Source organism: Peromyscus maniculatus, chromosome 6 (genome assembly GCF_049852395.1).
Source record: "Peromyscus maniculatus bairdii isolate BWxNUB_F1_BW_parent chromosome 6, HU_Pman_BW_mat_3.1, whole genome shotgun sequence".
Lineage (NCBI taxonomy): Eukaryota > Metazoa > Chordata > Mammalia > Rodentia > Cricetidae > Peromyscus > Peromyscus maniculatus.
Window position 1 is genome coordinate 14027839 of NC_134857.1, and position 27744 is coordinate 14055582.

The 27744-nt window shown below is 38.5% G+C and overlaps 1 pseudogene; it reads right to left on the bottom strand.

The window, feature by feature from the left end:
• Positions 1-117: 117 nt before the first annotated feature.
• LOC102915313 (uncharacterized protein C6orf136 pseudogene) lies at positions 118-27744 on the bottom strand (annotated as a pseudogene).

The following is a 27744-nucleotide window of genomic DNA, read 5'->3' on the forward strand; positions in this document are numbered from 1 at the left end:
CTTTCTGTCATTGCTTAAACGTTATTATTTGCAAATTAGGTTACACAGCAGCTTTACACAGCATGAGATGGGAAGAAGGATGGAGAGTGGAGGGGAGGTGACCCGCTCTGGACTTTCTTATCCACCTTCACCTCTGGTGCGTAGCCAAGTCTTCAGGGCTGCCTTCACCCAGTTTGGATCAGGCCTCGGAGCACATGTGTTAGATGGGCCCTGGTTCTGAGAGGCCAGGGCCACCAGAGCTCTCACTAGCAGGCTTTTCACAGGCGTTGAAGGTGAGTGTGAAGGCATCAGCTTGTCTAGGTGATGGTGACAAATGAGGCCGCCGGGCAGACCTACTAGACACCGCTGGCTTGCAGGGTATAGTTCTCAGGGTGTTGAGTGAGCTATAGAATCTTCAACCAAAACTGTATAAAAGTAGTTCCAAGACAGGAAGCAGCAAAGGGTCAGGGACATAATGTACCATGTCTGGCCCTTGATCTCATTGACGGATTCCACATCTATTGAATATAGATTGAAGTAGTGGGATCTAAGGAAGAGGGTACAAAGCTCTTGTCTCAGTTTCTTATACCTGACTGCCAGGTGTTGAACCTCCATACACTGATCTCCTGATGGGATGCAGGGGAAGGGTGGGAAGTTCCGGGAACTTGGAAAGGTATCAAAGTCCCAGGATAGGGGCAAGGAGGTCCCTCAAAAAGGCTACTAAGCCCATCTAGACAACCATTGTGCGACTCAGGTCCTGGTCCCTCCTCCCTCTTTCCCAGAGGAAGATCCACCCACAATGAGTTGAGAGTCTGAACCTGAGAGAGAGTGGGAGAGCCTGAGGAAGAGGGTGCGTGGGAGGATGTGTGGGTGTGAGTGACCAGAGAAGAGGAAAAGATGGAGAAGTGGGTGGAGTGGAGCGGGACCAGAAGGGTGGGAATGATAGAGTCCGAGGAGAAAGCTGGCTCTGGGGTCGAGCCTGGTAGGCAAGGAGGCAGGACCGGACCCCCCTCCTCGCCCCCGCCGGTACATGGTGTTCTGGGGGTGAGAGGAGCCTCCAGCATCCTATCTTCTCCCTGGGCAGCACGCCCTGGAGTCAGCTTTGTGAAGGGGAAGGAGGGCTGCCCTCTGCTTCTTGATGTGAATGCAATGGCCAGCTTCCCTCCCCACATGATGGACTGACTGAAGCGTTTGAATTTGAACCCAAATAAATGCCCCTTCCTGTTGCTTTTGTCAGTCACTTTGTCACAGCAAAGTGGAGATTGAGTAGCAAGGGTCCTGAGTTCAGTTCCTTACAGGCTTTCCAGATAGACGGGAAAACACTCTATCCTAGAAGTCTGGAAACAGCAAGGTTTCTGTGTAGGAGTTTTGTTTTCCAGCCAGCTACCTTAGCCTTGAGCTTGAATTAAGCTTTAGAGAAGATGTATAATCTCAAGGTCCGAAATGTCACAAGGTCATTCCTGTGTCTGGAGTTCATGACATCCATCTTCCATCAGTCAGGTGTGAAGAAATGAATCCATAATTGACCAGCTGTAGTTCTAGGTGATAGGTTTGACTCATCGTGATCCTGGATCATGGTTCCACAGCTCTTAGAAAATTTTATTTTGGTGCTTGTTAAGATGATGAGAAAAATTTTTGTTTAAGACAACTGAGACTCATGTTGAAGCTTTCAAAGACAAAAGAGTGATGGGACCCCCATACTCCAAACAAGTGGAGATTTACAGGCAAGTTTCAGGTTCGGAGTGGGAGGAGCTTAGTCATTTGAATGAGCAAATAGAATACAGTAAGGAAGGGGCGCTCTTACTGGACTGACTCAGCAGCATTCATGTTGGGGTAAGCCAGAAGAGTAAGATCTGGAGGAGCTGCTTTAAATGATGGAGAAGGATTCTTGCTGAAATGACTTTGGAGGCTTGGTAAGCATATATTGGTGATGACATTCAAGGACCTGAAAAGAGATGGTCACTTTGAGGTCTATCTACTAACTATTTAAGGCTTAAAGATGACTTACATGTCTTCCATTTTATTATTAAAAATGCTAAATATGTTTTACATCGGCTTAACTGGTCATATGGAAAATGCGTTTTCCTTTGAAGTTTTTAAGATCCTTCTTTTTATTATTTAAAACAATTTTTACATTTAAATATATTTTGATCATATTCTTCCCCTCTTCCAAGTCCTTCCAGATCCTCTCCTACTCCTTACCCACATAACTTTAAATTCTTTCTCAAAAAATAAACAAAACTGCAATATAACAACAAAGCCCCGAAAAAAACCCAAGAAAATAGAATAAAACCACACCCTAAAAGAAAAACAAACAAAATCTCCTACCAAACTGTAACCAAAGAAAGTACAGATACAGAACAAAAACAAACAGCAACATGGAGTCCATTACATGCTGGTCAAATACTTCTGAACCTGAGGTCTGTCCTCTGGTTGACTCAGTGTCACTCTATTGGATAAAACTGACTTTGCCTCTCCCAGCATGTAGAAGTGACAGTTCAGGTGTTAATCCTTATCCTAGTAGCTAGGTTTTCATTTTTGTTCATTCCTCTTTAAAAGATACAACAAAATAAATAAGATAAAACAAAAAACAATCATGTGGATTTTGGACAAGACAAACCAACAGGAGAAAAAGAGCCCAGCGTGTAGGCACGAGAATCAGAGACCCCACTCCTTTGCACACCCAGGAGCCCCAGAAGAACACTGCACTAGAAGTCATGATAAATACGCAGATGGTCTGGTGCAGGCCCTGTGCATGGTGCTTCAGCCTCTGGAAGTCGATACGAGCTTTGCTTGTGTTGATTTAGAGCACCGTGTTCTCCGGATGTTTTCCACTCTCTCTGGCTCTCATGTTCTTTCCACTCCAGGGGAGGGATTTGATGGAGAAATACCATTTAGGGCTGAGTGTTCCAAGGTCTCTCACTCTCTGCATAATGTCTGGCTATGGATCTCGCTATTTGTCTCCATTTGTTGCAGGAGGAAGCCTCTCTGAGGATAGTTGAACAAGGCACTGATCTATGAGTGTAGCAGAATATCATTAGGAGTCATTTTATCACCACATTTTTTCTTTTTATGTCAGTATTGTTTGGTTTTGCCATAGGTCCCAGGTATATCTAGTATCAGATTGTTGACCACCCAAGAAGTGTTAGGTATAGGCGTCTGGGTTCCATCTCATGGAGTGGGCTTTAAGTCAAAGCAGTTATTGTTTGGTTACCCCCACAAGTGCTATGGTTGCCCTACCATATCTTAAAGGTAGTACCTATGTAGATAAACATTGTGTCTGGCTTGGTATTTACATTTCTCTTTTGAGAGCATTTAGAATATGTTCCTGTACCAAAGATTCTGGAATGCAGGGGTGAAGACTCTATGTAGGCACTGACTCGACATCTCCATTTTCAATGTGTTGTGGAGGTATTATATAGAATATTAAAATAAAAGCTTTATAAATGGTGAATGCTTGGGAGTAAGGCATGTGTTTTCTCTTCCTGTCCTTTCCAACTGGTCATACTAATTTATAGGACCATTCTAAGTGTATTAAAATTTAAAGTTAATATCTTTAATGTTAGAAACTCTTTTACAACATCTTTTATCTTAAAATTTACTTCAATGTATTACAACTTGTTCATTTTATATTTTATACATATAAATAAATTAAATATATAAATACATAAATATATAATTACCTGTAGGTACATTTAGTAATATTGTAGAACAAAGTTATGAATGATTCTACAGTCCAAAAAGGACATATTTTATGTAGTAAGATAGAAAGTTCCATGTTAAAAGGCAGCCGTAACTTTTTTGATGTCCCTTTAATTCTGTGTTTGTTGTCTAATGGTTGAAGTTAGAGAGGTTTATGGAGACAATATTACTGAGAATGGATGTTGACAGGAGAAATTGCTGTGGAATTGGCATTAAATGGTAAGTAGATAAATTACATCCTTAGTAGTGACTTTAAAAAGTTTACTAAAAAATATTTATGAGAGAGAGAGAGAGAGAGAGAGAGAGAGAGAGAGAGAGAGAGAGAGAGAGAGAGCTATGTGAAGGTCAGGGTCAAACGACATCTGTGGGAGCTGACTCTCTCTCTGTTGGTCTTGGGGACTGAACTCAGATTGTCAGGCATGGCAGCTGTAGCCTTTACCTGCTGAAGCATCTTTGAGGCCCCTCTGTCCAGGTCAAGGTCATATTTATAGTATTTTGTGTGACTTCAAAGTGTCTAGGATCAAACATTTTCCACTATGGAAAAACTCCTGTTAAGCAAAAGAAAAGAATTGTTATGGTTTCAGCCAACAAATATTGCACAGAAGCAATAATTCTACTGCAAAAAAACAAAAACAACCCAAATTTATTTCACATGTTGGAAGAGAGATTAAAGAGACACCATTTAATCAATTCAAGAAGAACTTACCAGATACAAAACCACAGGAACCCTAACTGAAACTGAAAATAGATGCAAAATTTAAGAAGTTCATAGAGCTGGGGAAAGGAAGGCTATCTGGTGTGGCTAAAGTGATGAGACATTCTAAATCCTCTGAGTAATGTGGAATTCATTCATTGTGTGTGTCTGTGTGTGTGTGTTGCCTGTAATCTGTTCTTTCCAAGAGGAAAGGAGGCTGTGTGGAATTTATAGAGGGTGAAATGGGGCCAGATCTGTTTGAGAACTTTGTCTGCTTAGATAAATAAAAAAGACAAGAGACAAGACTTGTTCAAATCCTTTCATACTTAAAAAAGTATTCAAATGTATCTTTTCAAGCTTTCAAGCTGAAGCTTCTCCAGGTTGAATACTGATGGAAGACAGACATCATTACACAGTGCAGAAGTGAAACATCTGAGAAATAACACTAGGGGTCAGAATGATTGAAAATCAAAACAGCTGGCCCAGAAAGCCATGCATGAACAAAGGGGCACAGAAAGACACGTGTTAGGCTGGTATACAATAGACAGAAGTTAAGAAGTTCCCCACAATCCTCATACACTGTTAGACATGCACTGTTGAGAGCTTTGTCCTTAGCTACTGTGTTAGTCGGGGTTTTCTAGAGCAACAGAACTTATAAAATGAATATCTCTATATATAGAAAGGGAGTTTATTAGAATGAGCTACAAGCTATGGTCCAGCTAATCCAACAATGACTGGCTATGAACAGAAAGCCTATGAATCCAGTAGTTTCTCAGTCCATGAACTGTATGTCTCAGCTTGTCTTCAGTGTGTGCTGGAATACCAAGAAGTAGGCTCTAATGCCAATGAAAGAATGGGCTTGCTAGCAAGGCCAGAAAAAACAAGCCAAGAGCAAAAGCTTCCTTCTTCCATGTCCTTATATAGGCTTCTAGGAGAAGGCTGAATTAGCTATGGGTTTCCCAGCTCAAAAGATCTGGATTAAAGGTATGTCATCCCACCTCAAAGATCTACATTAAAAGTACAACTTCCTACCTAAAAATTAAATAAAAATCCCTTACAGGTGTGCCCTCATTTTTGGGTTTTAGTTAATTCCAGATGTAGTCAAGTTGACAACCTAGAATAGCCACCACAGCCTCATTTCTGGATGTAACTGCCAGGAACATCATGCAGCTCCCAACAGAGAGCCACGATGCTAATGTGGGACATTATTAGAGTACATTTATTTTTGAGACTGAGTTTCTGTGTAACAGCTCTGTCTATCCTGGAACTCACTTTGTAGATCAGGCTGGCCTCAGACTCACAGAGATCCACTTGCCTCTGCTTCTCTAGCACTGGGATTAAAGGTGTGCACCAGTACTACATAGTTAGGATGCATAAATTTTAAGCTGTTAAACTTGTTAACAAAACTTACTCTGGAGATAGTGCAGAGCTTCTAGGAATATGTGTAAAATTAGCTGGTATAAAGGAATAGGACATTTATGAAAGCTAGTCTGGGGCTTCTCTGTGTTCCTCAAGGTCAGTGATGATAAGGATGTCATTCAGAGAATTAGAAGTGGCAATAGAAGAGATGAAATAGATACAGACATTGAGAACAAAGAATTGTTAAGATTCCATGAATATTTGCTCAAAAAATGAACATATCAAAGACAATTTTAGGACTGGAGTATAAGTGACCATGAAAAATTTCTGTGGGCCATGAGAAGGGACAAAGTGTGAACATTAATCTTCTTTGATTGACAGAGAAATTTCTGCAATTCCAGTCACTTAGGGAGGTTGAAGCAGGGTGATTTCAACTTCAAGGCCAGATAGGACAACTCAGTTAGATTCTGCCTCAAAACAAAAATGAAAATGAAAAAGGGGCCAGGGATATAGCTTAGTGACAGAGTACTTGCATGGTTATAGGTTCAAACACACACACACACACACACACACACACACACACACACACACACAAAAGATAAAGTCAGTTACTGAATTAAATCAATGGAGGGTTGTGGTTGATTAAATATTTTAGGCTTTGCTACTTTAAATCATTTAAAAACTATAACTATTAATATTTGTTCAGAGGCTTAGGGTTCTCCTTTTATTTTTTTCAAGCCAGTAGACAATATTTTGTATATGAGTCAGCATGAATTAATGTAGCTTGACTGTAATGGTCTTGACCTGGTTTCTTGTTATCAGATATTACTTCACCTCTGTGTAATATTCTTAGAACTAAGTACTGGAATGGGAATGATCTTAAGATAAAGTTCATCCACCGTTGATATTCCATCAATTCACAGACTGGTCATAGTTACAACAGAACTCTGAAACTTTTGCAGAGTTAAAACAGGGATGTGGCATCAGGAAAAGATAGAGTGAGGCAGTTGCCAAGGAAGTAAATGTAGGAGAAGAGAGAAGAATAAAGGCTCAGGAGCAGTGCTTCTTACAGTTTAATGTTCATACAGATTCCCTGGGGGAGCTATTGAAAAGAAGACTATGGAGAAGACCCACCTTCTGCATTTCTAAGAGGCCCCACTGTCTGTATTATTCTGGATGTCCTTCTGCCCAAAGGACTCTGTTCATGTTCTATGGCAATAAGATAACACCACTTCACTTTCTTTAGAATCATATTGTTGTGTTTAAGATTCATATTTATGGACTTCCAAAGCACATTAATATATGGAAGTTCTCTCCTAATGACAAGCCTTACCTAAAATACAGTTAGAATCTCATCCTCTCTTTTAGAATCACTTACATTTGCTCTTTTCCATCTCACACTGCTGCAGCCCCCACTAGCACCCTAAACACTTCAATGATTAAAGACAGACATTGAGAGTCACTTCTAATGAGATAAGCAGATTACAGCTCATCTTTTGGAAGTTCAAAGAAGGCACTCTGCTTCTTCCTCATGAGATTCTTGGCTTTAGCTAAGAAACATGAATTCTCCAAGGGTTGAAGTTTCCATATGTCCTTGCATAGGAAAACTCTGGGATTGTAATCAGTTAAAAAAGATCTTTCCTTGTGTGTGTGTATCTAAGAATGCTTTTGATTGAGCTCAGATGCTGGTGATGGCTGCAGCAGAGCAAGACAGAACAGAGCGAATGTGAAGGAACCTGAAAGAGTGATGGCATTCTGGCTGTTTATATAAAGCTTGTCCAGAGTGAAATTTTAAATTATGCTTAATGTTTTTATACTGAAGGATACATTAGTCTTAAAACTAGTAAGCCACATACTTTTTGGACAACTAAGTGACATTTTCTTTTTCCCTTCTTTCTAGTGAAAATTTTCTTCAGATATAGGCATCCCAAACAAAAACTACATTCCTTTGGCTCTTGGTGTATTTATTTCCCTCTGGTTGATCAAGAACTAGGTATTTGAAAAGGGAGAGTTCTGTAGTCTTCTTGCACTGCTTAAATGTTAGAATAAGATGAGTAATGTAAGTTAGTAATGTAAAATAATCCATGTAACCTATGAAATCTTGGGGATGTTTAATAACAGAAGTAAAAATATCTGTAAAATTGAATATATGCTTATACAGACACTTAGTTGTTCTTTACATGTATTTTCAAATTGAAAAACCTTTATTATAGTTATATATGTTTTTTGTTTTGTTTTGTTTTTTGAGACAAGGTTTCTCAGTGTAGCTCTGGCCGTCCTGGAACTAACTCTGTAGCCCAGGCTGGCCTGGAAATCACAGAAATCTGCCTGCCTCTGCAATTACATATGTTCTTAAACATAATCTGTGTTATAAATGATATTGCCAAACTATCCAAAAAGTCAGATGTGGAATAATTTTGAATCAGGAAAATTTTTCTTCAGGGAGTCTTCTCTCTCAGAAAGTTACATCTTAGGCAAAAAACAGAAAAAAAAAACAGAAAATGTTTTTAAAAAGTGACAATAATGTTAGACATTTATACTAAAAAATAACAAATGATTATTGTACAGTTGGACGACCAAGATTGTGTGTGGGTTTGGCATAGCATGAAATGACTTTGTATGTTCACAGCAGCTGTGTGCAATGGGGTGATGGACAGGAGGGGACATCCTAAGGATGGCCCTGGTGGCACTGGCATTGAGGGCTGGTCAAAATAGACTCTTTCAACCGACTTCCTCCTGTAGAAACAGAAAACCAACAGCATGTGTACCACATCTGCTTGTTGTTTTAACATGCCAAGAGAGGATGAGATTTTCAGTTTGAGAAACGGAGTTTTAAAAAGAAAGGAGAAATGTGGCACAAAGTTAAGAAACAAAATATTTATGCAAAGAAATCTTCACAAGAAATACTGTAAATTCCTGACTGAAAATAGGTTGACAAGAAGCTTGATGGAAAAGCTGAAAGAGACATACAAAAGCATTAGTATTTCATGTTTTCAAGGAATGACAGGTAAAATTCAACTGTAATCTGTACTAATTGAACTTAAGAGAAAACAATTTTTTTTGTCATACACATTCCTGCTGATCAGTGTTATCTGTATGAACAAACAACGACACTGGAGAAAAGAAGGATAACAGCCAAAGCATGTGAAGTGAGGAAGGTCTCATAGAATGTAATAACAAGGAAGTGGAAGCATGCTAACTATGGGTGGTCATTTCCCATCCAAAATATCTAAGTCATTTTAACATCAGACACGAATACTCATTGTAGAGAGAAATGAAAGATATAATGATGTAGTTATAAGAAGCATAGCAAGGAAGCTACCTGATATAATTTATGTGAAAGTAAGTGTGTGTGTGTGTGTGTGTGTGTGTGTATATGTGTGTGTGTGTGTATCTGTGTGTATCTGTATGTGTGTACAGTCTAGAAAGTAATATCATCAACATTAAATACAGGCCAGTACTGACAATAATTTATTGGCTCCCTGTTCAAATCTGTTGCTTAGAATTGATTCATAATTAAAGTAGATCTCCTACTTGAGTAGACTCTAACTCACTGAGGTTCTTCTATGCAGTCCATTTCCATTTTTGACATGATCCTATGGTTGATAATGAGGTCAGTAAAGAATACTGGGATGCAAGTGGATATATACTGCTCAGAGGAAGGTCTGCTGCTCAGAAGAACAGGGAAAAGACCACCTGCCCTCAGAACCTTCCCATGCCATTGGTTTGGATCCCAAAGAATCAACCTACTGCCACCCTTCCCTGCCTCACTTCCAACTCCTGCTGCTGTGCCCCTACCCCCACCTTATGCCAGCCAGAAAAACATATAAGAAAACTCAGGCAGAGACCCCCTGCTAGACCAAAGTCCAAGCTAGCCTCCAGAAGTCCAGTCCTACATTTGGACAGAGACTCCCTGATGGACTAGAGGTCATGCCTTGGCCAATAGAAATCTAGGCCATGAAGACCAGAAGATCAGAGAGGAAACAGAAACCAAGGAACAAAACACCCATCCAACAAAGACAAACTCAGAAATCAGTGCCTAGACCTGTGATCATCCCAAACCCAGATGGCTAGATGCCAGGGTAAGAACACAATCAACATCAGTCATGGCAATATTGCACCACCAGAACCCAGCTATCCTACTACAGCAAGCCCAAAATATTCCAACACAACTGAAGCATAAGATAATGACCTTAAAACCAACTTTATGAAGATGATAGAGGTCCTTAAAGAGGAAATGATTAAATTCCTTAAATAAATCTAGGAAAATACAAGCACACAATTGGAGAAAAGGGAATAAATACCTTAAAGAAATCCAAGAAACAAACAAACGAACAGGAAAAGAAAATGAATAAAACTGTTCAAGACCTGAAATTGGAAATAGAAGCAATAGAGAAAATAAAAACTGAGTAAAATGAAAAAAAAAACCACCAGGAACTGCAGATATGCAGATATAAGCATCACTAAAAGAATACAAGAGTTAGAAGAGAGAATGTCCTCAGGTGTTGAGGACATATAGAAGAAGTAGATACATTGATCAAAGAAAATGTTAAATCTAAAAACTTCCTGACACAAACATTCAGGAAATCTGGGACACTATGAAAAGGCAAGACCAAAAAATAATAGAAATAGAGGAAGGAGAATAATCACAGTTCAAAGGCCCAGAAAATATTTTTAACAAAATCATCAAATAAAAATTTTCTAACCCAAAGAAGGAAATACTTATAAAGGTATAAGAAGCTTATAGACCACCAAATACATTGGACCAGAAAGGCATGTCCTCTCATCACGTGATAACCAAAATACTAAAAGTACAGAACAAAGAAAGAATATTAAAAGCTGCAAGGGAAAAAGACCAAGTAACACATAAAGGCAGATCCATTCGAATTACACCCAACTTGTCAATGGAGAATCGAAAAGCAAGAAATGCCTGGGCAGATGTCTTACAGACTCTAAGAGACCACGGATGCCAGCCCAGACTGCTATACTCAGCAAAACTCTCAATCAGCATAGACAGAGAAAACAAGATATTCTTTGACAAAGTCAAATTTGAAAAAACTAGCACTATAGAAGGTAATAGAAGGGAAACTCCAACTGAAGGACATTAGCTACACCTATGAAAACACAGGAAATTAATAATTTCACACCAGAAAAACCAAAAGTAAAACACATCACCACTACCACCAAAATAACAGTAATTAACAATCATTGTTCATTAATATCTCTCAATATCAATGGACTTAATGCCCCAATAAAAAGACACAAGCTAACTAACAGAATGGATATGAAAGCAGGATCCATCCTTCTGCTGCATACAAAAATACATGTCCCAACATCAAACATAGACATTACTTCAGAGTAAAGGGCTGGAAAAAGATTTTCCAAGCAAATGGACCCAAGAAGGAAGGTGGTGTAGCTATTAGTATATGTAACAAAATAGACTTCAAACCAAAGTTAATTAAAAAAGATGGGGAAGGACACTTCATATTCATCAAAGGAAAATTCTACCAAGATGACATTTCAGTTTTTAACATCTATGCCCAAAATGCAAGGGCACACACATTTGTAAAAGAAATATTACTAAAGCTTAAATCATACATTAATAGTGGGAGACTAACCCACTATACCCAATTCTCAGCAATGAACAGATCATCCAGACAAAAGCTAAACAGAAAAATACTGGAGCTAACAGACATCATGAACCAAGTGCAACTAATAGATATCTACAGAACATTTCACCTAAACACAAAAGAATATACCTTCTATAGTTTCCCATAGAAACTTCTCCAAAATTAACCACATACTCAGTCAACAAAGCAAGTCTCAACAGGTACAAGAAAACTGAAATATCCTCTCTTCCATATCCTTGCAGACAACCATGGACTAGAGCTAAATTTCAAGAACAACAGAAACAGCAGAAAGCCTACAAACACATGGAAACTGAACAACTCTCCACTAAATGATGCAGAAGGAAATTTCCCTGTGTCCCATCTGGCTCTGCAGTCAGCACGAATCTCTCCCATCCAGAGCCCCAGAAGCTTATATTAATTACAAACTGTATGGTCTATGGCTTCAGCTTCTTGCTAGCTAGCTCTTTCATCTTAAATTAATCCATTCCTATTAATCTATGTGTTGCCACATGGATGTGGCATTACCTGTCTGCTGGCATCTTGTTGCTCCTTTGGTGGCAGGCTGATGTATCTCCCAACTCCACCTTCTCTCTTATCTCTGCTTGGATTTCCCACCTGGCTGTAAGTTGTTTTTGCCATAAACAAAAACAGCTTTATTTATTATCCAATGGGAGGCACACAAATTCACAACATACAGAACGATCCCACAGCACTCCCCCTTTTCTGTCTAATCAAAAAATGAAGGTTTTAACTTTAACATAGTAAAATATATCTAACAAAAGTTATCAAGAAAGAATTACAGTTACAATATCTAGTCTATTTGACAAAATTAAAGAAAATACTCTATCATCTATTCTATTTTTGTGAGTCTAAAGTTTTATATCTTATTTATGTTTTATCATGACTAAGAAAAACTATCTGGTCTTCAACTCCATCAAAGACCCCAGAAGGATATAATGTTACCTAAATAAACAGGGAATGCATTGTAAGCAACTTCCAAAATTCTAGAAATGACAGAGACATCTGGCTGCCTGGGCAGTCACCCAAAGTTCCTCTGTAACGTTGGGACATCTATCTTCAGCCTACAGGCCTACAGTCTCTGCCATAACTTTCAGTGAAGCAGGGAATTTTAAGGACTGTTCTACCCATTCTGGAAAAGTTCATCAGTTGCTTCTCCCTGTGTCCTGTAGAATGTCTGGCACTTTCTTCTGTGAAGCAAGAACCCGAAGGATCATCTCACCTTGTAAAGTTCAATGGTCACCTTCCTATGGGTCTAGCATGTCCAGTTTATACAACATACTGTCAAATAGTCCAGGTAAGAACAGTTTTTTTTTGCCCAAATTGCTAACTTCTGCCATAAATAAAGCAAACCCCATATGGAGTTTCTTTGATGCCTATCACCTTCTCTGAAGTAGATTGGTGCTGCCAGGAGCAGACATGTCTCAATGTCCAGAAAAGTCTAAGTTCTTAAAACATTTTAAATGCCATATTCTGTAGGTCTTTGAAGTGTTTTGAGATTACCTACCTAATTGAAAAATATCTATTTATACCTAGAAAACATAACATGACTGTAAGTTTATCATAGATGACAAATAATTAATCTGTACTTCTTAATGGTACATTACAATTTTAAATGAGTTGCCTAAACATAATACCTTAAACAAGAGTAAAGATATATATGCAGTATAACAAAATTAACTTTAAGTTTGTATCAATAAACGAAAATCCATAGCAATTTAAAATAAGTTGTTACTCTTTAAAAACAGAGTCAATAATATGCTCTTTCATCTTATCACACCTGTATCCTTTTTTCTTCTTTAGAAAGAGATTGCATTTATAACCAACCTACTTTAAATGTAAATAAACATTTAGAAACAGTATTTTAGGAATTTGAGCATAGCTTCCCACACTACTTCCTGGTGATTGGGGGCACTGACAATCTTATGGGGATCCTGAGAAAATTAAGAATTATAGTTAAGTCTTGGCTCAACTAGTCAGTGAGAATGTATTAACCTTTCAGGGGGTCTTGAATGGTCAAATCACATTAGTGTGGAAGCAACCCATAGGTTCTCATCTGCTGTGGAAACAAAAGCAAAACCTCTTTTCCAAAGCAACGTATCCTTAGATATAAATTTTAAAGTTAAGATATCTTTAAAATTTATATATTGGTTTAACTTAGTAGCCCCTACAATCAAATGTTTCTCTGTAGCTCAGAATCCCTGAAGCAATAAAATAAGATTCTTTGTGTAATTTCCATTATTATATGGCTTAACTTTTGTATTTTTACTATCTTTAAAGATTTAATTTTTAGAGCTTCCATCTGGCCCAGAGGTGAGTGACTGGGTCCATACCCAGGGAGGCCTGCTCTAAGTTCCCATCTCTGGGCCCCAGTGGTTCCTTGGGAAGACCTGCCCAACTCAGCCTGAGTTGCCAGCCAGTGGGCAGGGCTCCCTTGGGAAGGTTCCTCTTCTTCAAGACCCCCCAGTGGACCCTGCAATCTACACAACCTGCCCCCACACCCACCTGCCTGAGACCACTGCCACTTCCTGAGACATGGAGACCAACCCCCAGCTTCCATCTGGCCCAGAGAGCTCCCATCTGGCCCAGAGAAAGAGAGAGTTCTCATTGGACAAAGAGCTGTCATTGGACCAAGAGTAAACTCAGGAGAATCTCCCAGCCCTGATTAGAGCAAGTGTGGCTTTCTGAGAAGTAGAATCTACCACCTCTCATTGGACCAAGAGAGGCTTCTTGAAATGCCGAATATGTCAGCTCTGACTGGACCAAGAGCCCTGATAAGATCAAGTATGAATTCGTGAGTCACAGGATCAACTAGCTTGGGTTGACCCAAGAGTAGCTCCCTGAGACACAGAAACTGCCTGCTCCAATCAGAACAAGAGCTAAGATTAGACCCAGAAGGGCCACCTGAGACACAAACACAGAGTGGAACAACTAGCAACTAGCTCAGACACAGACAACTCTTATACCTATTAGACAGGAGATGGGAAGACATCAAGGCAGAAGTACATACAACAACAAAAAGGGCAATACAGCATTACCAGAACCTAGCCCTCCTCCAACAGCAAGACCTGAACATCACAGGGTAGAAGAAGCAGAAGAAAGCAACCTTAAGAATAGCATCATGAAGATGCTAGAGGCCTTTCAAGAAAAAATTAAAAATGAAATTGAGGAAAAGATAAACAAAAAAGTGGAGGATATCAATAAAGAAAATGAGAAAAAGTCAAACAAAAAATGGGAAGAAATCCATAAAAAACTAAAGGAAAAGACAAATAAAAAAGTGGAAGGAAACAATAAATCCCTTAAAGAAAACCACAAAAAAGCAATGAAACAGGTGAGGGAAACAGTTCAAGACCTGAAAAGGGAAATAGAAACAATGAAGAAGACACAAGCAGAGGGAATGCTGGAAATAGAAAATCTGAGTAAATGAACAGGAAACACAGATGCAAGCATAACCAACAGAATACAAGAGATGGAAGAGAGGAACTCTGGTGTAGAGGATACAATAGAGGAAATGGATTCATCACTCAAAGAAAATACCAATGCCAAAAAAGTCACAACACAAAATGTCCAAGAAATCTGGGATACCATGAAAAGACCAAACCTAAGAATAATAGGGATAGAGGAAGGAGAAGAATACCAACTCAAAGGCACAGAAAATATATTCAACAAGACCATAGAAGAAAACTTTCCCAATTTAAAGAAGGAAATGCCTGTGAAGATACAAGAAGCCTATAGAACACCAAACTGATAGATCCCCCCAAAAGTCCCCTCGACACATAATAATTAAACAACTAAACATACAGAATAAAGAAAGAATATTAAGAGCAGCAAAAGAAAAAGGCCAAGTGACTTACAAAGGCAAACCCATCAGATTAATACCTGATTTCTCAATGGAGACTTTGAAAGCCAGAAGGACCTGGACCGATGTAATGCAGATGCTAAGAGACCATGGATGCCAGCCTAGACTAATATACCCAGCAAAATTTTCAATCATCATGGAGTGAACAAGACATTCTAAGACAAAACAGATTTAAACGCTACTTATCCACAAACCCAGCCCTACAGAAAGCACTAGAAGGAAAATGCCAACCTAAAGATGTCAGAAACACCCACGAAAACACAGGCAATAGATAACACCACAGCAGTAAACCCCAAAGAAGAGAAGTACATACACACTACCACCAAAAGATAACAGGAATGAATAATCACTGGTCATTAATATCCCTTAATATCAATGGACTTAATTCACCTATAAAAAGACACAGGCTAACAGAATGGATATGAAAGTAGGACCCATCTTTCTGCTGTATACAAGAAACACACCTCAAATTCAAAGACAGACACTACCTAAGAATAAAAGGCTGGGAAAAGTCTTTCCAATCAAATGGTCTTAAAAAGGAAGCTGGTATAGCCATCCTAATATCTAGCAAAATAGACTTCAAACTAAAATCAATCAAAAAAGATCAAGAAGAGCATTAAGTACTCATCACAGGAAAGATCCACCAAGATGAAGTTTCAATTCTGAACATTTATGCTCCAAACACAAGGGCACCCACATATGTAAAAGAAACATTACTAAAACTTAAATCATATATAAAACCCCACACATTAATAGTGTGGGGTTTTATATATGATTTAACACCCCACTCTCACCACTGGACAGATCTGCCAAATTGAAACTTAACAGAAATAAAAGACTTAACTGATGTTATGACTCAAATGGACTTAATATCTACAGAACATTCCATCCTAACAAAAAAGAATACACCTTCTTCTCAGCACCCCATGGAACCTTCTCTAAAATCGACCACATACTTGGCCATAAAGCAAATCTCAACAGATACAAAACAATTGGAATAACCCCCTGTTTTCTATCAGACATCCGTGGTTTAAAGTTAGATTTCAACAACATCAAAAAACTACAGAAAGCCTACAATCTCATGAAAACTGAATAATGCTCAACTGAATCATCATTGGGTCAAGGAAGAAATAAAAAAAATTAAAGACTTCCTAGAGGTCAATGAAAATGAATATACCACATACCCAAACTTATGGGGCACTATGAAAGCAGTGTTAAGAGGGAAATTCATAGCATTAAATGCCCACATAAAGAAGTTGGAGAAATCTCATGCTAGTGACTTAACAGCACACCTGAAAGCTCTAGAACAAGAAGAAGCAAAGTCATCCAGGAGGAATAGATGCCAGGAAATAATCAAATTGAGAGCTGAAATCAATAAAATAGAAACAAAGAGAACAATACAAAAAATTAATGAAACAAAGAGTTGGTTCTTTGAGAAAATCAACAAGATAGACAAGCCCTTATCCAAACTAACCAAAAGGCAGAGAGAGAGAGAGAGAGAGAGAGAGAGAGAGAGAGAGAGAGAGCATCCAAATTAGCAAAATCAGAAATGAAAAGGGAGACATAACAACTAACACTGAGGAAATTCAGAGAATCATTAGGTCATACTTCAAAAACCTCTACTCCACAAAACTGGAAAATATAAAAGAAATGGATAATTTACTGGATAGGTACCACATACCTAAGGTAAATCAAGAACAGATAAGCTATTTAAATAGTCCAATAACCCCTATGGAAATAGAGTCAGTCATTAAAAGTCTCCAACAACAACAACAAAAGCCAAGGACCAGATGGTTTCAACACAGAATTATACCAGATCTTCAAAGAAGAGTTAATACCAATAGTCTTTAAATTGTTTCACACAATAGAAACAGAAGGAACATTACCAAACTCTTTCTATGAAAATACAATTACCCTGATTCCCAAGCCAAACAAAGAAGCAACAAAGAAAGAGAACTACAGACCAATCTCCCGCATGAACATTGATACAAAAATACTCAATAAAATACTGGCAAACTGACTGCAAGAACACATCAAAACAATTATCCACCATGATCAAGAAGGCTTCATACCAGGGATTCAAGGGTGGTTCAACATATGAAAATCTGTCAATGTAATACACCATATAAATAACCTGAAAGAAAAAAACCCACATGATCATCTCACTAGATGCTGAAAAGGCATTTGACAAAATCCAGCACCCCTTCATGATGAAGGTCTAGGAGAGATCAGGAATACAGGGAACATACCTAAACATAATAAAGGCAATTTACAGCAAGCCAACAGCCAAATTAAATGGAAAGAAACTCAAAGCAATTCCACTAAAATCAGGAACAAGGCAAGGTTGTTAGAAAGGAAGAAGTCAAGCTTTTACTATTTGCAGATGGCATGATAGTATACATAAGAGACCCCAAAAATTCAACCAAGGAACTCGTACAGCTTATAAACACCTTCAGCAATGTAGCAGGATACAAGATTAACTAAAAAAAAAATCAGTAGCTCTCCTTTATTCAATTGATAAACAGGCTGAGAAGGAAATCAGAGACATATCACCCTTTACAATAGCCACAAATGATATAAAATACCTTGGAGTAATTCTAACTAAGCAAGTGAAGGAACTGTATGACAAGAACTTTAAGTCCCTGAAAAAAGAAATTGAAGAAGATGTCAAAAAATGGAAAGATCTCCCATGCTCATGAATAGGCAGGATTAACACAGTAAAAATGGCAATCTTACCAAAAGCACTCTACAGATTCAATACAATCCCCATCAAAATGCCAACACAATTCTTCACAGACCTGGAAAGAATAATACTCAACTTCATATGGAAAAACAAAAAACCCAGGATAGCCAAAAGAATCCTGTACAATAAAACAACCTCTAGAGGCATCACGATCCCTGACCTCAAGCTCTACTATAGAGCTACAGTAATAAAACCAGCTTGGTACCGGCATAAAAACTGACATGTGGACCAATGGAATTGAATTGAAGACATTGACATTAATCCGCACATCTATGAACATATAATTTTTGATAAAGAAGCCAAAACTGTACAATGGAAAAAAGAAAGCATCTTCAACAAATGGTGCTGGCATAACTGGAAGTAAACGTGTAGAAGGCTGCAAATAGATCCATATCTGTCACCGTGCATAAAACTCAAGTCCAAGTGGATCAAAGACCTCAACATAAATCCAGTTACTCTGAACCTGATAGAAGAGAAAATAGGAAGTAGCCTTGAAAGCATTGGCACCAGAGATCACTTCCTAAATATAACACCAGTAGCACAGACACTGAGAGAAACAATCAATCAATGGGACCGCTTGAAACTGAGAAGCTTTTGTAGAGCAAAGGATATGGTCAGCAAGGCAAAGAAACAGTCTACAGAATGGGAAAAGATCTTCACCAACCCCACATCTGACAGAGGGCTGATATCCAGAATATTTAAAGAACTCAAGAAATTAGACATCAAAGTACCCAATAGTCCAATTAAGAAATGGGCTATAGAGCTAAACAGAGAATTCTCAACAGAGGAAAATCAACTGGCTGAAAGACATTTAAGGAATTGCTCAACATCCCTAATCATCAGGGAAATGCAAATTAAAATGACTCTGAGATACCACCTTACACCTGTCAGAATGGCTAAGTTCAAAAACACACTGAAGACAGCTTATGCTGGAGAGGATGTGGAGCAAGGGGAACTCTCCTCCACTGTTGGTGGGAATGCAAGCTTGTACAGACACTTTGGAAATCAATTTAGTGCTTTCTTTGAAAATTGGGAATCAATCTCCCCCAAGACCAGCTATACCACTCTTGGGCATATACCCAAGGAATGCTCAATCATACCACAAGGGCACATGCTAAGCTATGTTCATATCAGCACTGTTTGTAATAGCCAGAACCTGGAAACAACCTAGATGCTCTTCAACTGAAGAATGGATAAATAAAATGTGCTACATACACACAATGGAGTACTACCACTCAGCAGAGAAAAACAATGATATCATGAGGTCTGCAGGCAAATGGATGGATCTAGAAAAAATTATCCTGAGTGATTTAACCCAGACTCAGAAAGACAAACATGGTATGTACTCACTCATAGGTGGATACTAGATGTAAAGCAAAGGATGACTAAACTGCTACTCACAACTCCAGGAAAGCTACCTAGTAAAGAGGACCCTAAGAAAGACACAGGGATAGCTCAACGACAGATAAATGGATGAGATCTACATGAGCAAACTGGATGTGAGGGCAGGGGTGGGTGGGTAATAGAGGGCAAGGGTTGGGGGAAAGAGAGATTAGGGGAGATGGAGATCCCAGCTGGATTAAGAACAGAAAGGGAGAACAAGGAAGGAAATATCATGATAAATGAAGACCTCATGGGAATAGGAAGAAGTAAATTGCTTGAGAGGTCCCCAGAAATCCACAAAGATGACTCTACTATAGACTATTGGCAATGGTCAAGAGAAAGCCTGAACTGACCTACTCTGGTGATCTGATGGCCGAACACCCTAACTGTCATGATAGAATGCTCATCCAATGACTGATGGAAGCAGATGCAAATATCCACGGCCAAGCCCAAGGTGGAGGTCCAGGAGTCCAATCAGTGAGAGAGAGGAGGGATTATATGAGCAAGAGATATTAAAACCATAATTGGAAAAAGCACAGGGACAAATAGGCAAACTAGCGGAAACACATGAACTGTAAACTAATGCTTGAGGAGCCCCCATGGAAGTGGATCAGGCCCTCTGGATAAGTGAGACAGTTGATTAGTTTGAACTATTTAGGAGGCTCCCAGGCTGTAGGACTGGGACCTGTCCTTAGAGCATGAGCTGGCTTTTTGGAACCTAGGGCCTAGGCTGAGACATTTTGCTCAGCCTAGGTGAAGGGATGAGGGGACTGGACTTGCCTCAACTGAATCTACCAGGCTGAGCTGAATCCCCAGGGGAGTCCTTGCCTTGGAGGATATGGGAATGGGAGGTAGATTGGGGGGAAATCAGGGGGAGGATGGAGGAGGGAGGACAGGAGAATCATGGATGATATGTAAAATTAAATTAATTATAAAATTTTGAAAAAAGATTTAATTTTAAAAACTATTTCTTTATATAACTATCTTTATTTTTTCTCTCTCTTCTAAGCTTGTCTATATTTTTATATACATTATAAAACATTTAAAGGTTTATTCCATCTGAATCTGTCTTATTGTGTATCTATAATCCTTTTCTGTCCAGGAGAGATTTTAAACTGCTAAGCTGTGTGGCAACTTTGGCTATTGACTCCACTTCATTCAGCTTTCCAACATGGTGGAGGTAAATTTACTGCCAGCTCTGGGAGCCTTGTTCACTGCCAACTCTGGAAAGCAGTGGGTCTATGCCTTCATCAAGAAGCATGTAGCCTAGATCCCCCCCCCTTTTTTGTCTTTACTAACAAATGCTAAATGCACCACAAAGTGAGCTGCATGGCTTGCAGATGCCTCAGTGTACTGCAGCAGGAATCCACCAAGCTGTTGCTCAAGCTAAAATGCTGGAGTGTCTCAGTCCAGGGACATCTCTGTACCATGGCCCCCACAAGGCATATGAACTAGCAAGCTGCTCTTAGCTCTGTTTTAGTAAGTTCTTTCAGGTGGTAGATGGAAACTTTTGCCATCATGTTTGGGTGCCAAATGTAGAGGGAAGTTTCTCTGTCCTGCCCAACTTATGGTCAGGACAAATGTCTCCCACATGCGGTCCCACAGCTGCTTATAAAATAATTACACAGAGGCATATATTAATTATAAACTATATGGCCTATGGTTTCAGCTTCTTGCTAGCTAGCTCCTTCATCTTAAATTAACCCATTCCTATTAATCTATATGTTGCCCCGTGGCCATGGCATTACCTGTCTGCTGGCATCTTATTGTTTCTTCAGCGGCAGGCTGAAGACTCTTCTAATTCTTCCCTTCTTCTTTCTGTATCTCAGCTTGGATTTCCCACCTGGCTGTAAGCTTTCTTGCCATAGGCCAAAACAGCTTTATTTATTATCCAATGGGAACCACACATATTCACAGCATACAGAAAGACATCCTACAGCAGATGTCTACTGGGTGAAGGAAGAAATAAAGAGAGAAGTTAAAGACTTCTTAGAAGTCAATGAAAATGAATGCACAATGTATCCAAACTTATGGGACACAATGAAAGTAGTGCTAAGAGGAAAGTTCACAGCACTGAGTGCCTCAATAAAAAAATTTCAGAGATCTCATACTAGCAACTTTACAGAACACTTGAAAGATCTAGAAAAAAAAGAAGCAAATGCACTCAAGAAGAGAAGATGGCAGGAAAAATTCAAACTCAAGGCTGAAATCAACGAAACAGAAACAAAGAGAACAATACAAATAATCAGCAAAACAAAATTTGATGCTTTGAGACAACCAACAAGATAGAAAAACCCTTATCCAAACTAACTAAAAGATACAGAGGGTATATTCAAATTAAAAAATCAGAAATGAAGTGGGGAACATAACACACACTTAAGAAATTCAAAAAATCATTAGGTCATACTTCAAAAATCTGTACTCCACAAAATTGGAAAATACAAATGAAATGGACAATTTTGTCAATAGGTGCCACTTTACTAAAGTTAAATCAATATCAGATAAACAGTTTAAATAGACCTTTAACACCTAAAAAATAGAAGCAGTCATTAACAGTCTCCCAAAGACAACAACAAAAAGCACAGAGCCAGATGGTTTTACTACAGAATTCTACCAGAGCATCAAAGAAGAGCTAATACCAATACTCCTTAAATTATTCCACAAAATAGAAACATAAGAAACATTGCCAAATTCTTCTTAAGAAACCACAATCACACTGATACCCAAACTACACAGATTTCACCAAGATTGAGAATTATAGAGCGGTTTTCCTCATGAACATTGATACAAAAATACTCAATAAAATACTTGCTGACCAAAATCCAAGAAAATATCAGAAAGATTATCCATTATGACCAAGTAGGCTTCATTCTAGAGATGCAGAGATGATTCAATATACAAAAATCTGTCAGTGTAATCCACGATATAAACAAAGTGAAAGAAAAAAAACATGATTATTTAATTAGATGCTCAAAAAGCCTTTGACAAAATCCAACACTTCTTCATGATAAAAGTCTTGGATAGATCATGGATAAAAATGACATTCTGAAACATAACAAAAGCAATATACAGCAAGCTCATTGCCAACATCATATTAAATAGAGAAAAACTCAAAGCAACTCCATTAAATTAGGAATAAGACAAGGCTGTCCAGTTTCCATTTATATTCAACATAGTACTTGAAGTTCCAGATAGAGCAAAAAGACTATTAAAAGAGATCAAGGGAATACAAATTGGAAAGAGAAGTCAAATTATTATTTGTAGTTGTACTTTCTTGTCGGAACTGCCAGCCCACAAATAATGACATGGAGACTTATTATTAATTATAAAAGATTGCCCTTAGCTTACACTTGTTCCTAACTAGTTCTTATAACTTACATTAACCCATATTTTTAATCTACATTCTTCCAAGAGGCTCATTATCTTGTGTCCACCCTTCTTATCCTGTTTCCTCTGTATCTGGCTGGTGACTCCACCTTCTTCTTCCCGTCATTTCCTCTCTGCAAAGAAGTACCACCTATCTCTCCTGCCTAGCTACTTGATGTTCAGCTTTTTACTATACCAATCATAGCAACACATCTTCATACAATGTACAAATAGTCTTCAAAATTTCCTCCTTTTTGTCTAAATAAAAAGGTAAAATTTTAACTCTAACACAGAAAAAACTATATACAATAAGGACAATTATCAGACAAGAATTTCATTCACAATGTCCAGTCAATATGTATTTGGCAAATTTAGACAAAGTACTGTATTATCCATCCTATCGTAGTGAGTTCAAAGTTTTATACCTAAACCACTTTCTATCATAACTTGTATAACCATCCTAACAATATCTTTGTAGACCTTAAAAAATTTTCTTAGACAAACAACTTAAGCTTTTATGGTTTTCAACCTTATAAACTTTACATCACTTATGAAAGGTTTTTTTTTCTAAATTTGGTAATAAGAAAAACTGTAACTATAACTATCTAGTATTCAACCCCATCAAAAACCCAAGAAAGACACGATATTATGTGAGTAAACAGGAAATGCAGAGCAATCAACTTCCAAAACTATGGAAATGACAGAAACAGCTGGCTGCCTGGACAGCCACCCAAGGTTCCTCTGCAAAATTGGAACATCCATTTTCAGCCTACAGGCCTAGAATATCTGACAAATTTTCTGTGAAGCAGAAATTTTGAAGGACTGTCTTACCTCATTTTAGCAAAGTTTGGCAGTTGCTTTCTTTATGTCCTGCTTGTCCAATTTGTACAGCATATTATCAGCGGTGGAGGCAAAGCCATTTTTTTACCCAGTGGCTAATTTTGCCACAATGAAAGAAAACTCCATATAGAAGTTCTCTGACTCTCATCCTCCTTTTTTTGAAGTAAATTGGTGCTGCTAGGAACAGACATGTTTCACTGTCATGAAAAGCCCTATGTTAACAAAACATTTTTTTCTTTTTCTTTTTTTGGTTTCTTTTTTATTTTTTATTTATTTTTTAAATTATACTCATCACTCATGATATTCATTACTTACACTCATGATATTAATCACATTTGTGGTATTCATAGATTACATTTGCAGTATTCATTCAAATATATATATATATATATTTTAAATGTCAAATGTCAATTCTTGAAGGGGGTAGGAGGTCTTAAATACAGGCTTACAGCACAATGGGAGGACCCCGGAGGGCAGAAGTTCGCTACTGATGTTTTACAATCTTGCATCTAAGCTGTTAACGCCCATTATTCAGGATACACAGACAAGGAACTTCCCTTAAGCATTCAGGAGGGTGGAATCTGGCAGGGAATTAGCATTGGGAGGATATCAAGGTCAAGGTCTGCAAGCAAGGCAACAGTTACCCAAAACGGGGGCCAGGACCCTGCAGGTCCCCCTTTTATTAAAAAAATGAGCTTCTGACTTGGGTTGCATATTGACGTCAGCAGGTCAGCTTACCTGTCATGGAGATGCCTGCCCAGGCCATACAGGTGCTCTGTCTTAGGTTGGTGAGTGCCCCCCAGGAATTACCCGTCTCTGAATACTCATTATCATACTGGTTCAATCATGTGTGAGCTGCATGGTTAATTGCTGCCAAAGATCTCAAAGTGGCACTGGGCTTGCAATTTGTGTGTTTGATACAAAAAAGACCAACAGAGGTCCTATCTCACCCATAGCCAGTAGGCTAAAGGCAACTGAGCCATTCCCTTCCTTAATGAGCCATATTGTACGTTGGAGTCCTTGTAAGATAGTATCCCAAAAGCAACTGGAACTTGAGTTTATAAGTTTATAATTTTCAAAGCCAATAGAGATGTATATAACTACTGAATTAAATTTATTATGCCCAATAGAATGAAAGATTAACTCACTGTGGTAGCTACTTTTGTTGCTAGGGTCTCCACTGTGCTAGCTGTAGTAAGCAATTATGAAATGGTAATCCCAGAAACAGTAGCAGCAGTGTGCGCCATTGTTATAACAGCAACAGCAGCAGCAGCAATGTCAGATTCTCTTCTGGATTGTATGGACATCCACTGGCATGGATACAACTCCAGGAACACGAACCGCCAAGGCCCATTTTTCTTGATCCCAGCATGATTTTAGCTGGCAGCTCTTCTGGAGAATCCAATCTCATGGCTACAGTTCCTAGGCTTACATTAATGCTTGCCAAAGCTGGCCATATTGGGCTCTCAATCTCCATTGGCATCAGACGGGTAGATTTTTTTCATATAGACCCATTAGGTCTCTGTCATGTTGGGTTTCAGCAGCAGCCACAGGGCAGGTTCAGTACTCAGGAATCCAAAGAGGAACCTCATTGTCCTGAGGAAAGACATAAACCAAACTCCAGGGCCACACCAACACTAGATCGGGTCTCCTCCACGTGCTAGTAGAAAGATCCTTCCATCACTCCAGAGGGTGATTTGCAACAGGAGCCCCCCAGTGCTTATCTGCATCAGATCCTCCACCAGAATCCACCGATAAACTCCAGCAGAATCCACCTATAAAAAAATTTTAAAATATATAAAACAAGGGAAAGAATAGAATGTGGAGAGGAATGATGAGCCCCTAGTTCTCCCTTTTTTTAACTTTAGTAAAATGTATGTTTGTTTTTAACAAAACATTTTAAATGTCATATTCTAGAGGTCTCTAAAGCGTTTGAAGACCATCTCTCTATTAAAAATATATCTCTGTTTAACTTTGAAAACATATCTAAAATGACAAGTTTGATTATTACAGGTGACTAACTACTAATCTGTTTTTTAAATTATACATTACCTTTTTAAATGAACAGTATAGGTACAATTCCTTAAACAAGAATAGAGACATACATACAGTATAACAAAAATAACCGTAAATTTGCATCAATATAAAAAAATCTTAAACAAGAGTAGAAACATATGCCAAGCAGTGGTAGCACATTCCTTTAATCCCAGAACTTGTGAGGCAGAGGCAGTCTGATCTCTATGAGATCAAGGCCAGCCGGGTCTACAGAGCGAGTTCCAGGACAGCCTCCAAAGATACACAGAGAAACCCTGTCTCGAAAAACCAAAGTAAAAAAAAAAAATAAAGACTAGAAACATATATAGAGTATATTCTAGGAAAAAATAACCTTAGATTTGTATCAATATACAAAAAAAATCTATACCAATATAAAATATTTGAGAATAATTGCTTTTTGGTTTAAAAGTAGATTCAATAATCTACCCTTTTATCCTATTTTTCTATATTCCCCCTTTTCTTCTCAGAAAGAGATCCTTAAAGCCAACCAACCTCCTTTGTTTAGTTTTATTTTTTACCATGACCAGTAACAACTTGCAACTAACCCCTCTAAGTGATGACAAACATCCATTACCCACTGAATGACCAAAACCCACCCATCTTACCTCTTGGAAATGTGGGCATCATGTTTTCTAGACTGCTTCCTATTGTGTTGGGGCAATGGCATCTTTAGGGGACCCTGAAATAATTGGAATTATGATCACCTGGGAGAGCTAGGTGTACTAATTTTTGTTTAGTCTCTTTATGATGGGAAAGTCTTGGATGGAGTAGCCTGTGAGGATGGACCATCTCAGCTAGCAGTACTGAAGTTTATCTGGATGCAGAATTTTGAGGAACTGCAACAGAGGTATTCTGAGAGGCTGAATTACCCAGGTTACTTTAATGGTGTCTGGTCCTTTTTTCTGGAAACACATAAACTTTTAAAGGTAATATATATTTGCATTAACATAAGTATGAAATGTGTAGTGTGCACAAGTCAGTTAAAGATGAATTTTTTTGTTCTATGTCTGAGTAGGTAAAAGGCATCTGTCAGCTTTATAAGCCCATTGTACTGCATATCGAAACTGTAATATAGTAAGTTATAAGGACTCTGTAAACAACAAGATTTATCATGTCTCATCCAGTCTCAGAGCTGTTCCCATAGTATCCCAGAGGGATCAGCATACACATCATCTTTCCTGGCTTCCTCCTTCATGTCTGCAGCCAAGAGCCTTAGGAGGTCTCCCTAGTCAAATCTGACCCTTTTTTCCCCTTAGTTTTTCAAGACAAGGTATCTCTGTGTAGCTTTGCACCTTTCCTGGAACTCACTTTATAGCCCAGGCTGGCCTCACAGAGATCTGCCTGCCTGTGCCTCCCTAGTGCTGGGATTAAAGGTGTGCACCACCACTACCTGGCTCAAATCTGATCTTTATTAGTTTTGAAGAAATTATAGCTTTTTGTTTCCTGTGGAAACAAAGGCATAATCTCTCCCCCAACACAACACATATCCTGACTTCCGTTCTGAAGCTAAGACATTTTAAAAATGTATAGGCTGGTTTAATTCAGCAGTTTTTTCCACAACCCAGTATCTCTAAGCTGCTATCACTTTTTGTTTATTAACACTTAAAAAATTCAAAGTCAACAAAACACCGTACAGGATCCAGACTTTCTGTGTATTTCGTATCCTTATGTGGCTTATTCATTTTACATTACTTTACTTTCTCTTTAAAGACTTTATTATTTTCAGATTATTTTTTTTATGACTGTCTATACCCATTTTTTCTTTCTTCAGAATTTTGAACCTTTTGAAACATTTGTATCTTTTTAGAGGTTTTCTGTGTCTGGATCTGGCTTTCTGCTTCTCTGCAGCCTTCTCTGACTGTGTGAGCAAAAATTGCTAGATTGCTGGCTCCACCCCCTCAGTTCATTCCCATGAGTTTAGCCTCATGCCAGCAAGTACTGGACCTGGAGTCACATTTGCCCACCTCAGCTCTGAGAATTTGTTGTATCCACCTGCAGCAGGCATTTGTACCCAGTGACATCTGCTCAAGTGTTAGCTGCATTTAAAAGAGCTGTGCCTCTGTATGAGAAGCTTACCTGAGAGTCTGCGGTCTCCAAGAAGCTGCTTCTTCTGCAT